Raw genomic sequence first — 15,732 nt, forward strand, 5'->3', positions numbered from 1 at the left:
ACCAAGGTCCAAAGGATTAAAAAAGTCACTAACCACTAAGAGTTAATTTGTTCTTTATAGCCATTTTCTTGAAAAGTGAACGAGAACATACTCTAGACTGAAATCTAAAGACCTATACAAGGATCGTCCACAGAAGGTGAGTTAGGGCCTAAGATCATACCGAAAGGCATAGTCGATGGACAACATGTCATTGTCAATATTATTGCACTACCACTTGTTGGTATGGAGGGATAGAGGAGGCTAGGTTAGCTGAAAAGTGGTTATAGGTTTAACAACACAAGGTGACAATGCTTTTTCAGGGTAAGAAGGGGTAGAGAAAATGCCTCGAGCGGATATCCGAGTACCAAGCGCTGTAGCGTGGAATGAACCTATCCAAGAATTCTTGGGGTTCAGTTAGTGGTTTGCCAGTTCATACATCTATATCATTGTATGTATTTTAGTCTTGTAGTTGGCATCCCCATGAGAATGTCTCAGCATCCCCATTGGTTTTGGCGAATGTAATAGATTGGCATGATGTATTATATCGCCGCGCCATATCGATTTTACTTCCTCTACATCAAAATAAAAGCACGCTTCATCCCCAAAAAATACCCATCCATTTACCAATGAGTCAAATTTTAAACAATTTAACCAAATCTATATTGTTAGTGATTAGGGAATGTCATACTCCTTGTTAACGCCAAGTGCAATCAGGGAATATCATACTCCCTACTCCCTTCAAGACATAATCAAGGATCCTAATATATAATGTTGTGGGGGCCTACCTACTGGAACCATCGTCCCTGCCCTAGGGACCTCCCTTAGCCTAGACCGAGATGAAGGCTTGACATGTGGTAACTTGATATAAGGGCAATCCGAAGAAATAAATATACAAAGTCCCATAAGACGGTATTAAGAGACCTAAGACACATTATACCATGTGGCGCTCTAAAGATTAGAGCCCCTAGTGCCCCGGGACATCTTAGACTAGGATGAACTAAGTCCCCAAGGCTCCTTTTGTCTAGAGGGACTGATGAGCAATTCAAGTCCCCTAAGGTCCCTCATGTCCCACGACGCTCATGAGTCTAAGTCCTCATGGCCTATAGTGCGATGAGGTACTATGAATAGTATAAGTGCTTGGGGGTAGTCTAGCCCTTAGATCACTCAATGGCATTTAGATGCTAGGGGCACTTAGCTAGCACCAAAGTCCCTAAGGTCCCTATGGAATACTTGATTTCAATCCCCTGATTGCATTGAAAATCAAGACAACACAAGTTAAGTACATGGGCCTTCGTCCTTAACTTAACACCTCCTCGAGATGTTATTGTGAAGGACAAAGGTCTTCAAAAGAGGGTGTAAATGAAACAATGTAAAATAAAACAACAATAAATAATGGTGTATGAAACTCATCTCATATGCCTTAGCATTTTTATTTCATCCTCCTTAGTATCAAACAAGTTTACAAACATACCTTCGGTTCCTTGACACAAGGTGGCACGAAGGTTCTTCGAAGGCTAAGAAACATGAAGCTATGGTGCCCAAAAATGTGACTTTTTACATGGAATTGTTCATCTATTTATAGGGAAGACGAACCGCCTCGTACAAAATTACATCCATACCCCAAGGTTTTACATACATGATTTACAAATGACATCAGGGTAACATTGTCCTTTCTCTTTCTTTCTTACTACACAAGTCTCAGACTTCGTTTGCTTCATCACTTCGTGCCCGGAAGCTTCTTCATGTCGAAGCTGACAGCTTCGAGCTCCTTCCTTGTCAACCACATATGCTAGACGAAGCTTCTCTTCTCATTGCTTCGGCTATCCTTGATAGCCCTTCGACCGAAGGCTAACTTTGTCTATTGTATGTTGTGTACCAGAAACACATTTATTCACTCCAAAACAAGGGTCATCTGAGGACCTTCGGCAAAGGTAGGCCCCAACAGTTCCTAACATCGCATCATGAGGATGGTCCAGTTGCGAACCCTTTGAGGCCCAAAGTCCCCATGAGAACAAGTGACTTGATGCGACTAAGTGGAATCCTATCTCAAGACATAAGTGAAAGCATCTAGTCCCTGATTTAGTTTCAGTGATTATTGATAACATAATATTATTATGACTGATGTGTATTTTGCACAAACAAGGTAAGTTAGGTCAAAATAATGCATGATGAACATTGATGCCCTTGTTGATGGAGATCAAAGGTCGTTTTTTTAAAAGAATGGAGAAAAAGGTTAAAGATTAACTAGTTCTAAGTGTCAATGGAGTTGTTGGACACTCAGAGTAGTGATAGGACCTTTATTTTGATCTAGTTGTACTATAAACGGGGCATGCGATGAGTAACTTGACCTAGGTGAGTCTAGTTATGTGTGGTGGTACACACTTATGAGAACTAGCGTTAGATAAACCCAAGAGAGCCCACAAAAAGTTTGAATTAAAATCTAACTTGAAAATTGTTTGAATCGAGTGAGTTGGATAGTCTGCAGTAGCACCAAATGTGTTTGATGCTTCGCCAGATACAACATCAGATATGTTGTGTATTGTGTAGTTTTAGCCTTGAACTGGCATGTCTAGTGTGCACCAGGTATGGTACATCAGACAGGGCACCTAAAGGGCTTGCATAAGTGTTTCCAGATAGTTTACACTCATCGATGTGTTTGGTGTACCACCAAACGTGGCATTGAAAGGCACACCTAGATAGCATGTAAATTGTGCAGGTTAGCTAAGTACACTTGACATATCTAGTGTGCCATTGGACTTAGCACCAGACATGTACTCATACAGAATGTAATATATGCATCAGAAAACCTAGTGGCACCAGGTAACTTAACATTAGAGCGCCCCAAATAAATTAACTACACAAAGTTTTATAAGAAGCTAATAAGAGTCTCGAGGCCAATCGAGCCTTGGCATGCTTTAAAGATCAGGGCCTTAGTGCCCTAGGGCGTCCTAGGCTATGATAGTCTAAGTACTCGAGGACTCTTATGCCATGGGGCACTGATGAATAATTCAAGCCTTTGGGGCCCTCGTCCCTTGGGACACTATTAATGGTTCAAGTGCTCGAGGCCGTTTGGCCCCTAGAGCGCTCAATGGCACTTATATACTAGGGGCTCTCTTTTGGCTCCAAGGTCCCAAAGGCCCCCAACTTCATATTATGATGACGGTTGGGCCTTGAACCCTTTGGGGCCCAAAGCCTCGTGGGGACAATGAACTTTATGCCATTAAGTGTAAGCCTGTCTCAAGACTAAAGGATGTGCCTAGGCCTATCGAGGGTAGTACAACTCCAAGGTTGGGGCCCCACATCTAAACATTGATGACAATTCTATTACGTTAGATTATTGGATAAGTATTAGGTACAAAAAACTAATGCATGGTATGTGACATTATAGGTATGACAAGCGTAGTATTGCTACAACTTAGGCCATAGGACACTCGAAACCACTATATGCTATGTGCATCGATTTTGTAGCCATGTGCACACACACGAACATACTAGGACGTATTTGTTAGGGAAATAAAATAGACACAATGATTTACATGAAAAAACCCCCTCCAATATGAGGAGCAAACAACCACGAGAAAACATATCCATTATCAACCGCACAGTACAAGTTACAGGGAGGGCCTATATTTATAGGTGAAAGGGAAATAGGGTCAAACCTTTTCCTAAATGATTTTGGTGGTTAAATTGCCCAACACAAATAATTGGACTAACTAGTTTGCTCTAGATTATAAGTTCTACAGGTGCCAAAGGTTCAATACAAACCAATATAAAGTCCAAGAAAGGGTTCAAATACAAAGGAGCAAAACCAACCGAGGGCTGCCCTGGTCTGGCGCACCGAACTATCCGGTGTGCCACCGAACACTGTCCAGTGCACCACCAGACAGTGTCCGGTGCACCAGGGAGATCAACTCCGAACTTGCCACCTTCGGGATTCTGGAAATGCCACTCCGTTATAATTCACTGGACTGTCCGGTGTAGCACCAAACTGTCCGGTGTGCCATGCGGAGCAACGGCTAACAGCGACAACAGTCGTCTGCTAAAGTGAACAGTACATGAACAGTGCGCGGACTGCGCGCGCAGAGTCAGAGCAGACGCCAGAAGGCGCACCGGACAGTGAACAGTGACTGTCCGGTGCACCATCGAATTGTCCGGTGGCCCCACATGTCAGAGCTCCAACGGTCGAACCCTAACGGTTGGGTGACGTGGCTGGCGCACCGGACTGTCCGGTGCGCCCTTCGACAACAGCCTTCCCCAACGACCACTTTGGTGGTTGGGGCTATAAATGCCCCCAACCACCACACTTCAAGGTATCCAAGTTTTCCAGCAAACACATTCAATACAAGAGCTAGTGCATTCAATACAAGACACAATTAGATTGAATCAAAGCCTCACCAAGTCCCAATTCCACTCAAAGCAATTAGTGACTAGAAGGGAGAGTTTTGCCCGTGTTCTTTGAGCTCTTGCGCTTGGATCGCTTTTCTTCTTCCCCATTTCTTGTTCCCAAGACATTTGTAATCAAAGCAAGAGACACCAATTGTGTGGTGGTCCTTGTGGGGACTAAGTGTCCCAATTGATTGAGGAGAAAAGCTCACTCGGTCTAGGTGACCGTTTGAGAGAGGGAAAGGGTTGAAAGAGACCCGGTCTTTGTGACCACCTCAACGGGGAGTAGGTTTGCAAGAACCGAACCTCGGTAAAACAAATCACCGTGTCACACTATTCATTTGCTTGTGATTTGTTTTCGCCCTCTCTTTCGGACTCACTTTTATTTCTAACGCTAACCCTGACTTGTAGTGGTGCTTAAAGTTCATAAATTTCAGATTTGCCTATTCACCCCCACCTCTAGGCGACTTTAAATTGGTATCAGAGCCCGGTACTTCATTAGAGCCTAACCGCTCGAAGTGATGTCGGGAGCTCACACCAAGAAGGAGATGGTGAACGGCGAGAAGCCCGCCATAAGCCACGGGAAAGATCCATCGGGGGAGTCCGGCAACAAGAAGAGGGAGGAATCACCTCCCCGTGTCTAGTCACACCGGAGTGGCGACAAGAAGAAGAAAATGAAGAAAGTGGTCTACTACGAGACCGATTCTTCGTCGCCTTCAACCTCCGGCTCCGACACGCCGTCCGTCACTTCTAAGCGCCATGAGCGCAAGAAGTTTAGTAAGATCCCCTTACGCTATACTCGCATTTCCAAACACACTCCTTTACTTTCCGTCCCACTAGGCAAACCACCGGTTTTTAACGGTGAAGATTATTGTATGTGGAGGGTTAAAAATGAGGCACCATCTAACCTCACTCCACGCTAGTATTTGGGACATTATTGAGTTTGGAGCGCAGGAACCATCCGTAGGGGATGAAGGCTATGACTCGGACGAGGTAGCCCTAATCCGGCACTTCAACTCCCAAGCCACTACTATACTCCTCGCTTCTCTAAGTCGAGAGCAGTATTGAAAGGGAAATAGGCTTACACCTTTTCCTAAATTGATTTTGGTGGTTGAAATGCCCAACACAAATAATTGGACTAACAAGTTTGCTCTATATTATGAGTTCTACAGGTGCCAAAGGTTCACAACAAACCAATAAAAAGACCGAAAAAATATTCAAATATTGAGAGCTAAAGTCAGCCGAAGTGTGCCATGGTCTAGCGCACTGGACAGTCCGGTGTGCCACCGGACAGTGTCCGGTGCACCAGGGACTCCAACTCCGAACTGCTCACCTTCGAGAATTCTGGGAGCTACTCCGCTATAATTCACCGAACTATCCGGTGTAGCACCAGACAGTGTCCGGTGGCGCACCGGACTGTCCGATGTGCCAGCGGAGCAACGGATACTTCGCGCCAACGGTCGTCTGCAGAAGGCATTAAATGCGCTACAGTGCGCGCCAGAGTCAGAGCAGAGCTAGATGGCGCACCGGACAGTGAACAGTGCCTGTCCGGTGGCCTAGAAGACAGAAGCTCCAACGGTTGGAATTCAACGGTTTGGTGATGTGGTAGGCGCACCGGACTGTCCGGTGCACCATGCAACGGCAGCCTTCACCAAACGGCTAGTTTGGTGGTTGGGGCTATAAATACTCCAACCACCCACCATTCATTGAATCTAAGTTTTCTGACTTCCCACACCTTACAAGAGCTATAGCATTCAATACAAGACACACCAAAGAGATCAAATCCTCTCCCAAGTCCAAAGATCATTCCCAATCAATTAGTGACTAGTGAGAGAGTGACTTGTGTTCATTTGAGCTCTTGCGCTTGGATTGCTTCTTTTTCTCATTCTTTCTTGTGATCAACTCAATTGTAACCGAGGCAAGAGACACCAATTGTGTGGTGGTCCTTGCGTGAACTTTGTGTCCCGTTTGATTGAGAAGAGAAGCTCACTCGGTCTAAGTGACCGTTTGAGAGAGGGAAAGGGTTGAAAGAGACCCGATCTTTGTGACCACCTCAACGGGGAGTAGGTTCGCAAGAACCGAACCTCGGTAAAACAAATCCTTGTGTCTCACTCTTTATTTGCTTGTGATTTGTTCCTCTCCCTCTCTCTCGGACTCGTTTATATTTCTAACGCTAACCCAGCTTGTAGTTGTGCTTAAGTTTATAAATTTCAGATTCTCCCTATTCACCCCCTCTAGGCGACTTTCAATTGGTATCAGAGCTCGGTGCTTCATTAGAGCTTAACCGCTCGAAGTGATGTCGGGAGATCACGCCAAGAAGATGGTAATCGGCGGTGAGAAGACCGCTACAAGCCACGGGAAGGCTCCATCAAGGGAGTCCGCCAACAGGAAGAAGGATGGATCCCCTTCACGCATTCGATCGCACAAGAGTGGCGAGAAGAAGAAGAAAATGAAGAAAGTGGTCTACTACGAGGCCGACTCTTCCTCGCCATCTACATCCGGATCCGACGCCGCGTCCGTCACTTCTAAGCGCCAAGAGCGCAAGAAGTATAGTAAGATCCCCCTACGCTATCCTCGCATTCCTAAGCATACTCCATTACTTTCCGTCCCATTAGGCAAACCACCGACATTTGATGGTGAAGATTATTCTAGGTGGAGTGATATGATGAGATATCACCTAACCTCACTCCACAAAAGCATATGGGATGTTGTTGAGTTTGCAGCCACCACTATACTCCTCACCTCTCTAAGTCGAGAGAAGTATAACAAGGTGCAAGGATTGAAGAGCGCCAAGGAGATTTGGGACGTGCTCAAGACCGCGCACGAAGGAGACGAGGTGACAAAAATCACCAAGCGGGAGACGATCGAGGGGGAGCTCGGTCGCTTCAGGCTACGCCAAGGGGAGGAGCCACAAGAGATGTACAACCGGCTCAAGACCTTGGTAAACCAAGTGCGCAACCTCGGGAGCACCAAATGGGATGACCATGAAATGGTCAAGGTTATTCTTAGATCACTTGTTTTTCTTAACCCTACGTAAGTTCAATTAATACGTGGTGATCCTAGATACACACTAATGTCTCCCTAGGAAGTAATAGGAAAATTTGTGAGCTTTGAGTTGATGATCAAAGGCTCAAAGAAAATCATCGAGCAAGATGCCTCCTCCACGCTCGAAGCACAACCGGTCGCATTCAAGGCGATGGAGGAGAAGAAGGAAGAGTCTACATCAAGTAGACTCCCCATTGACGCCTCCAAGCTCGACAATGAGGAGATGGCGCTCATCATCAAGAGCTTCCGCCAAATCCTCAAGCAAAGGAGGAGGAAGGACTACAAATCCCGCTCTAAGAAAGTGTGCTACAAGTGTGGTAAGCCCGGTCACTTCATTGCAAAATGTCCATTATCAAGTGACAGTGACAGGGATAACGACAAGAAGGGCAAGAGGAGAGAAAAGAAGAGGTACCACAAGAAGAAGGGCGGCGATGCCCATGTGTGCCGCGAGTGGAACTCCGACGAGAGCTCCACCGACTCCTCCTCCGACGAGGACGCCGCCTACATCGCCGTCACCAAGGGACTCCTATTCCCCAACGTCGGCCACAAGTGCCTCATGACAAAGGACGACAAAAGAAAGAAGGTAAAATCCAAATCCTCCACTAAATATGCAACCTCTAGTGATGAGGATAATTCTAGTGATGAGGAGGATAATTTGCGCACCCTTTTTGCCAACCTAAACATGCAACAAAAGGAAAAATTAAATGAATTAATTAGTGCTATTCATGAGAAGGATGAACTCTTGGACTCCCAAGAGGACTTCCTAATTAAGGAAAATAAGAAGCATGTTAAGGTTAAGAATGCTTATGCTCTAGAGGTAGAAAAATGTGAAAAATTATCTAGTGAGCTAAGCACGTGCCATGATATTATTTCCAACCTTAGAAATGAGAATGCTAGATTAATTGCTAAGGTTGATTCAAATGTATGTGATGATTCAATTTCCAATCTTAGAGATGATAATGTTAGTTTACTTGCTAAGATTGAAGAATTGAATGTCTCTCTCGCTAGCCTTAGAAACGAGAATGAAAAATTAATTACTAAGGCCAAGAACTTAGATGTTTGCAATGTTACCATTTCCAATCTTAAAAATGAAAATGACATTTTACATGCTAAGATTGTTGAACTAAATTCTTGCAAACCCTCTACATCTACCGTTGAGCATGTTTCCATTTGAACTAGATGTAGAGACATTAATGTTGATGCTATTCATGATCACCTAGCTTTAATTAAGAAACAAAATGATCACATAGCTCAACTTAATGCCAGAATTAACAAGCTTCTAAAGGGAGAACACATTTTGGGACTAACAAATGTTCATTTTGAGAAAGACAGGATTTGTAGCGCATGTCAGGCAGGAAAGCAAGTTGGTGTTCATCATCCACACAAGAACATCATGACGACTGACAGGCCACTCGAGCTCCTACACATGGACCTATTCGGCCCGATAGCTTACATAAGCATCGGCAGAAGTAAGTATTGTCTAGTTATTGTGGATGACTATTCTCGCTTCACTTGGGTGTTCTTTTTGCAGGAAAAATCTCATACCCAAGAGACCTTAAAGGGATTATTGAGACGGGCTCAAAATGAGTTCGGCTTAAGGATAAAAAAGATTAGAAGCGACAACGGGATGGAGTTCAAGAACTCACAAATCAAAGGCTTCCTTGAGGAGGAGGGCATCAAGCATGAGTTCTCCTCTCCCTACACTTCACAACAAAATGGTGTAGTGGAGAGGAATAATAGAACTCTATTGGACATGGCAAGAACCATGCTTGATGAGTACAAGACTTCAGATCGGTTTTGGGCGGAGGCGGTCAACACCGCGTGCTACGCCATCAACCGGTTATATCTACACCGAATCCTCAAGAAGACATCGTACGAGCTCCTAACCGGTAAAAAGCCCAATGTTTCATATTTTAGAGTCTTTGGTAGCAAATGCTTTATTCTTGTTAAAAGAGGTAGAAAATCCAAATTTGCTCCTAAGGCTGTAGAAGGCTTTTTACTAGGATATGATTCAAACATAAGGGCATATAGAGTCTTTAACAAGTCCTCTGGACTAGTTGAAGTTTCTTGTGACATTGTGTTTGATGAGACTAACGGCTCTCAAGTAGAGCAAGTTGATCTTGATGAGCTAGATGATGAAGAGGCTCCGTGCGTCGCGCTAAGGAACATGTCCATTGGGGATGTGTGTCCTAAGGAATTCGAAGAGCCTCCAAATGCACAAGATCAACCATCTTCCTCCATGCAAGCATCTCCACCAACTCAAGATGAGGATGAGGCTCAAGATGATGAAGGAAAAGATCAAGAAGATGAGCCACCTCAAGAGGAGAGCAATGATCAAGGGGGAGATGCCCATGATCACGATGAGGAAGATGAACAAGTTCCAAAGCCGCCACACCCAAGAGTCCACCAAGCAATTCAACGAGATCACCCCGTGAACACCATCCTCGGCGATATTCAAAAGGGGGTAACTACTCGATCTCGTGTTGCTCATTTTTGTGAACATTACTCTTTTGTTTCCTCTATTGAGCCACACAGGGTAGAGGAAGCACTTCAAGATTCGGATTGGGTGGTGGCGATGCAAGAGGAGCTCAACAACTTCACTAGGAATGAGGTATGGCATTTAGTTCCACGTCCTAACCAAAATGTTATAGGAACCAAGTGGGTTTTCCGCAACAAGCAAGATGAGCATGGTGTGGTGACAAGGAACAAAGCCCGACTTGTGGCCAAAGGATATTCATAAGTCGAAGGTTTGGATTTCGGTGAAACCTATGCACCCGTAGCTAGGCTTGAGTCAATTCGCATTTTACTTGCCTATGCTACTTACCATGGCTTTAAGCTTTACCAAATGGACGTGAAAAGCGCCTTCCTCAATGGACCAATCAAGGAGGAGATCTATGTTGAGCAACCTCCCGACTTTGAAGATAGTGAGTATCCTAACCACGTATATAAACTCTCTAAGGCGCTTTATGGGCTCAAATAAGCCCAAAGAGCATGGTATGAATGCCTAAGAGATTTTCTTATCACTAATGGCTTCAAAGTCAGAAAAGCCGATCCTACACTCTTTACTAAAACACTTGAAAATGATTTGTTTGTATGCCAAATTTATGTTGATGATATCATATTTGGGTCTACTAACGAATCTACATGTGAAGAGTTTAGTAGGATCATGACACAAAAATTTGAGATGTCTATGATGGGGGAGTTGAAGTACTTCTTGGGATTTCAAGTGAAGCAACTCCAAGAGGGCACCTTCATTAGCCAAACGAAGTATATTCAAGACATACTAAACAAGTTTGGGATGAAGGATGCCAAGCCCATCAAGACACCCATGGGAACTAATGGGCATCTCGACCTCGACACGGGGGGTAAATCCGTAGATCAAAAGGTATATCGATCGATGATAGGTTCTTTACTCTATTTATGTGCATCTCGACCGGATATTATGCTTTCCGTATGCATGTGTGCAAGATTCCAAGCCGATCCTAAGGAAGCTCACCTTAGGGCCGTAAAACGAATCTTGAGATATTTAGTTTATACTCCTAAGTTTGGCCTTTGGTACCCTAGGGGATCCACATTTGATTTAATTGGTTATTCAGATGCCGATTGGGTGGGGTGTAAAATAAATAGAAAGAGCACATCGGGGACTTGCTAGTTCTTGGGAAGGTCTCTGGTATCTTGGGCTTCAAAGAAGCAAAATTTTGTAGCTCTTTCTACCGCCGAAGCCGAGTATATTGCCGCAGGACATTGTTGCGCGCAATTGCTTTGGATGAGGCAAACCCTTAGGGACTATGGTTACAAATTAACCAAAGTTCCTCTTCTATGTGATAATGAGAGTGCAATCCACATGGCGGATAATTCCGTTGAGCATAGCCGCACTAAACACATAGCCATTCGGTATCATTTTCTAAGGGATCACCAACAAAAGTGGGATATCGAGATTGCATATATTAACACCAAAGAACAATTAGCCGATATCTTTACCAAGCCACTAGATGAACAAACTTTTAACAAACTTAGGCATGAGCTAAATATTCTTGATTCTCGAAATTTCTTTTGATGTTTTGCACACATAGCTCAATAATATACCTTTGATCATATCTCTTTCATGTGCTATGACTAATGTGTTTTCAAGTACATTTCATGCTAAGTCATAGATTGAAAGGGAAAAGGAGTCTTCGGCAAAGACAAAGGCTTCCACTCCACTCCATCAAATTACTCATCCTTCGTCGTCGCTCTGCAACACTCTCCAACTTTGGTATAATTTTCCCTCATATGTTATTTACCATAGGGAGAGAAAGTAAAAAGGGCTTATATTTCACTCAAGTATCCCTTTTTGGCGATTCATGCCAAAGGGGGAGAAAGTATTAGCCCAAATCAAAAGGACCGCACCACCACCAATTTTCAAAATTTTGGGTTAAGAAAAGATTTTTCAATTGATGATTTTTCAATCGGTATCTTACTTTTGATAGACTTTCAAATTGGTACAACCCTTTCAAAACTAATATCTAAAACCCTCTTGAACACTAAGAGGAGGATTTGATTAAGGGGGAGTTTTGTTTAGTCAAAGGAAAAGCATTTGAAACAGGGGGAGAAAATTTCAAATCTTGAAAATGCTTCTCAAAATCTTATTCATGTACCTTTGACTATTTGCAAAAGGACTTTTGAAAAGAATTTACAAACGAATTTGCAAAAACAAAACATGTGGTACAAGCGTGGTCCAAAATGTTAAAAATATAGAAATCAATCCATGCGCATCTTATGAGAATTTATTGGTTCAATTCTAAGTAACCTTTGCACTTACATTCTGCAAACTAGTTCAATTATGCACTTCTATATTTGCTTTGGTTTGTGTTGGCATCAATCACCAAAAAGGAGGAGATTGAAAGGGAAATAGGCTTACACCTTTTCCTAAATTGATTTTGGTGGTTGAAATGTCCAACACAAATAATTGGACTAACAAGTTTGCTCTAGATTATGAGTTCTACAGGTGCCAAAGGTTCACAACAAACCAATAAAAAGACCGAGAAAGTATTCAAATATTGAGAGCTAAAGTCAGCCGAAGTGTGCCATGGTCTGGCGCACCGGACAGTCCGGTGTGCCACCGGACAGTGTCCGGTGCAACAGGGACTCCAACTCTGAACTACTCACCTTCGAGAATTCTGGGAGCTACTCCGCTATAATTCACCGGACTGTTCGGTGTGCCAGCGGAGCAACGGCTACTTCGCGCCAACGGTCGTCTGCAGAAGGCATTAAATGCGCTACAGTGCGCGCCAGAGTCAGAGTAGAGTCAGATGGCGCACCGGACAGTGAACAGTGCCTGTCCGGTGCACCACTGGACTTTTCGATGGCCCAGAAGACAGAAGCTCCAACGGTCGGAATTCAACGGTTTGGTGACGTGGCAGGCGCACCGGATAGTGTCCGGTGGCGCACCAGACAGTGTCCGGTGGCGCATCGAACTGTCCGGTGCGCCATGCGATAGCAGCCTTCACCAAACGGCTAGTTTGGTGGTTGGGGCTATAAATACTCCAACCACCCACCATTCATTGAGTCCAAGTTTTCTGACTTCCCACACCTTACAAGAGCTATAGCATTCAATACAAGACACACCAAAGAGATCAAATCCTCTCCCAAGTCCAAAGATCATTCCCAATCAATTAGTGACTAGTGAGAGAGTGACTTGTGTTCATTTGAGCTCTTGCGCTTGGATTGCTTCTTTTTCTCATTCTTTCTTGTGATCAACTCAATTGTAACCGAGGCAAGAGACACCAATTGTGTGGTGGTCCTTGTGGGGACTTTGTGTCCCGTTTGATTGAGAAGAGAAGCTCACTCGGTCTAAGTGATCGTTTGAGAGAGGGAAAGGGTTGAAAGAGACCCGGTCTTTGTGACCACCTCAACGGGGAGTAGGTTTGCAAGAACCGAACCTCGGTAAAACAAATCCTTGTGTCTCACTCTTTATTTGCTTGTGATTTGTTCCTCGCCCTCTCTCTCGGACTCGTTTATATTTCTAACGCTAACCCGGCTTGTAGTTGTGCTTAAGTTTATAAATTTCAGATTCGCCCTATTCACCCCACCTCTAGGCGACTTTCAAGTATAATAAGGTGCAAGGGTTGAAGAGTGCCAAAGAAATTTGGGACGTGCTCAAGACCGCGCAGGAAGGAGATGAGGTGACTAAGATCACCAAGCGGGAAACGATCGAGGGGGAGCTTGGTCGATTTATGCTCAACCAAGGAGAGGAGCCACAAGCTATGTACAGCCGACTCAAGACCTTGGTGAACCAAGTGCGCAACCTCGGGAGCACAAAATGGGATGACCATGAAATGGTCAAGGTTATTCTAAGATCACTTGTTTTTCTTAATCCTACTCAAGTACAATTAATTCGTGGTGATCCTAGATATAAGCTAATGTCTCCCGAGGAAGTTATAGGAAAGTTTGTGAGCTTTGAATTGATGATCAAAGGCTCCAAACAAATCATCGAGCGAGGCGCCACCTCCACACCCGAGGTGCAACCCGTTGCCTTCAAAGCAACGGAGGAGAAGAAAGAAGAGTCTACATCAAGTAGGTTCCCCATCGACACCTCCAAGCTCGACAATGAGGAGATGGCGGTAATCATCAAAAGCTTTCGCCAAATCCTCAAGCAAAGGAAGGGGAATGATTACAAGCCCCGTTCCAAGAAAGTATGCTACAAGTGTGGTAAGCCCGGTCATTTTATTGCTAAATGTCCAATATCTAGTGATAGTGACAGGGGCGACAACAAGAATGGAAAGAGAAGAGAAAAGAAGAGATACTACAAGAAGAAGGGCGGCGATGCCCATGTTTGCCGGGAGTGGGACTCCGATGAGAGCTCCACCGACTCCTCCTCCGACGAGGACGCCGCAAACATCGCCGTCAACAAGGGTCTCCTCTTCCCCAACGTCGGCCACAAGTGCCTCATGGCAAAGGATGGCAAAAAGAAGGTAAAATCTAGAGCCTCCACTAAATATGCAACATCTAGTGATGAGGATAACTCTAGTGATGATGAAGATAATTTGCTTGCCCTTTTTGCCAACCTAAACATGCAACAAAAGGAAAAAATGAATGAATTAATAGGTGATATTCATGAGAAGGATGAACTCTTGGATAGCCAAGAGGACTTCCTTATTAAAGAAAACAAGAAGCATGTTAAGGTTAAAAATGCTTATGCTCATGAATTAGAAAAATGTGAAAAATTAACTAGTGAGCTTAGCATTTGCCATGATACTATCTCCAACCTTAGAGATGAGAATGCTAAATTAATTGCTAAGGTTGAGAAATTAAATGTTTGTGATGATTCTCTTGTCAAACTAAAAAATGATAATGCTAGTTTGATTGTTAAAATTGACAAGTTGAATGAATCACTTTGTAGCCTTAAGATTGAGAATGACAAATTAATTTCTAAGGCTAAACATTTAAATGTTTGCAATGTTTCTATTTTCAATCGTAGAAATGAGAATGCTATTTTACATGCTAAGATTGATGAATTAAATGCATGCAAACCCTCTACATCTAGTGTTGATCATGTTACTATTTGTACTAGATGTAGAGACATTAATGTTGATGCTATTCATGATCACCTAGCTTTAATTAAAAAACAAAATGATCACATAGCTCAACTTAGTGCTAAAATTAATGAGCATGACTTAGAAAATGAAAAATTTAAATTTTCTAGAAGCATGCTCTATAATGGGAGACGCCCTGGGATTAAGGATGGCATTGGCTTCCAACAGGGAGACAATGTAAAGCTTAAAACCCCTAAAAGATTGTCTAATTTTGTTAAGGGCAAGGCTCCCATGGTTCAGGATAACGAGGGTTACATTTTATATCCTGCTGGTTATCCCGAGCACAAGATTAGGAGAATTCACTCTAGGAAGTCTCACTCTGGCTCTCATCATGCTTTTATGTATAAGAGTGAGGCATCTAGTTCTAGGCAATCCACTCATATTAAATTGCCTAAAAAGAAATCTTCTATTGCATCAAATGAACCTAATGTTTCATTTAAGACTTTTGATGCTTCCTATGTTTTAACTAACAAATCAGGCAAAGTAGTTGCCAAATATGTTGGGGGCAAACACAAGGGGTCAAAGACTTGTGTTTGGGTACCCAAGGTGCTTGTTTCTAATGTCAAAGGACCCAAGACCGTTTGGGTACCTAAGAACAAGGCCTAAATTTGTTTTGTAGGTTTATGCATCCGGGGGCTCAAGTTGGATAATTGATAGCGGGTGCACAAACCACATGACAGGGGAGAAAATGATGTTCTCCTCCTATGAGAAAAACCATGATCCCCAAAGAGCTATCACATTCGGGGATGGA

Source organism: Zea mays, chromosome 1, assembly GCF_902167145.1.
Source record: "Zea mays cultivar B73 chromosome 1, Zm-B73-REFERENCE-NAM-5.0, whole genome shotgun sequence".
Classification (NCBI taxonomy): domain Eukaryota; kingdom Viridiplantae; phylum Streptophyta; class Magnoliopsida; order Poales; family Poaceae; genus Zea; species Zea mays.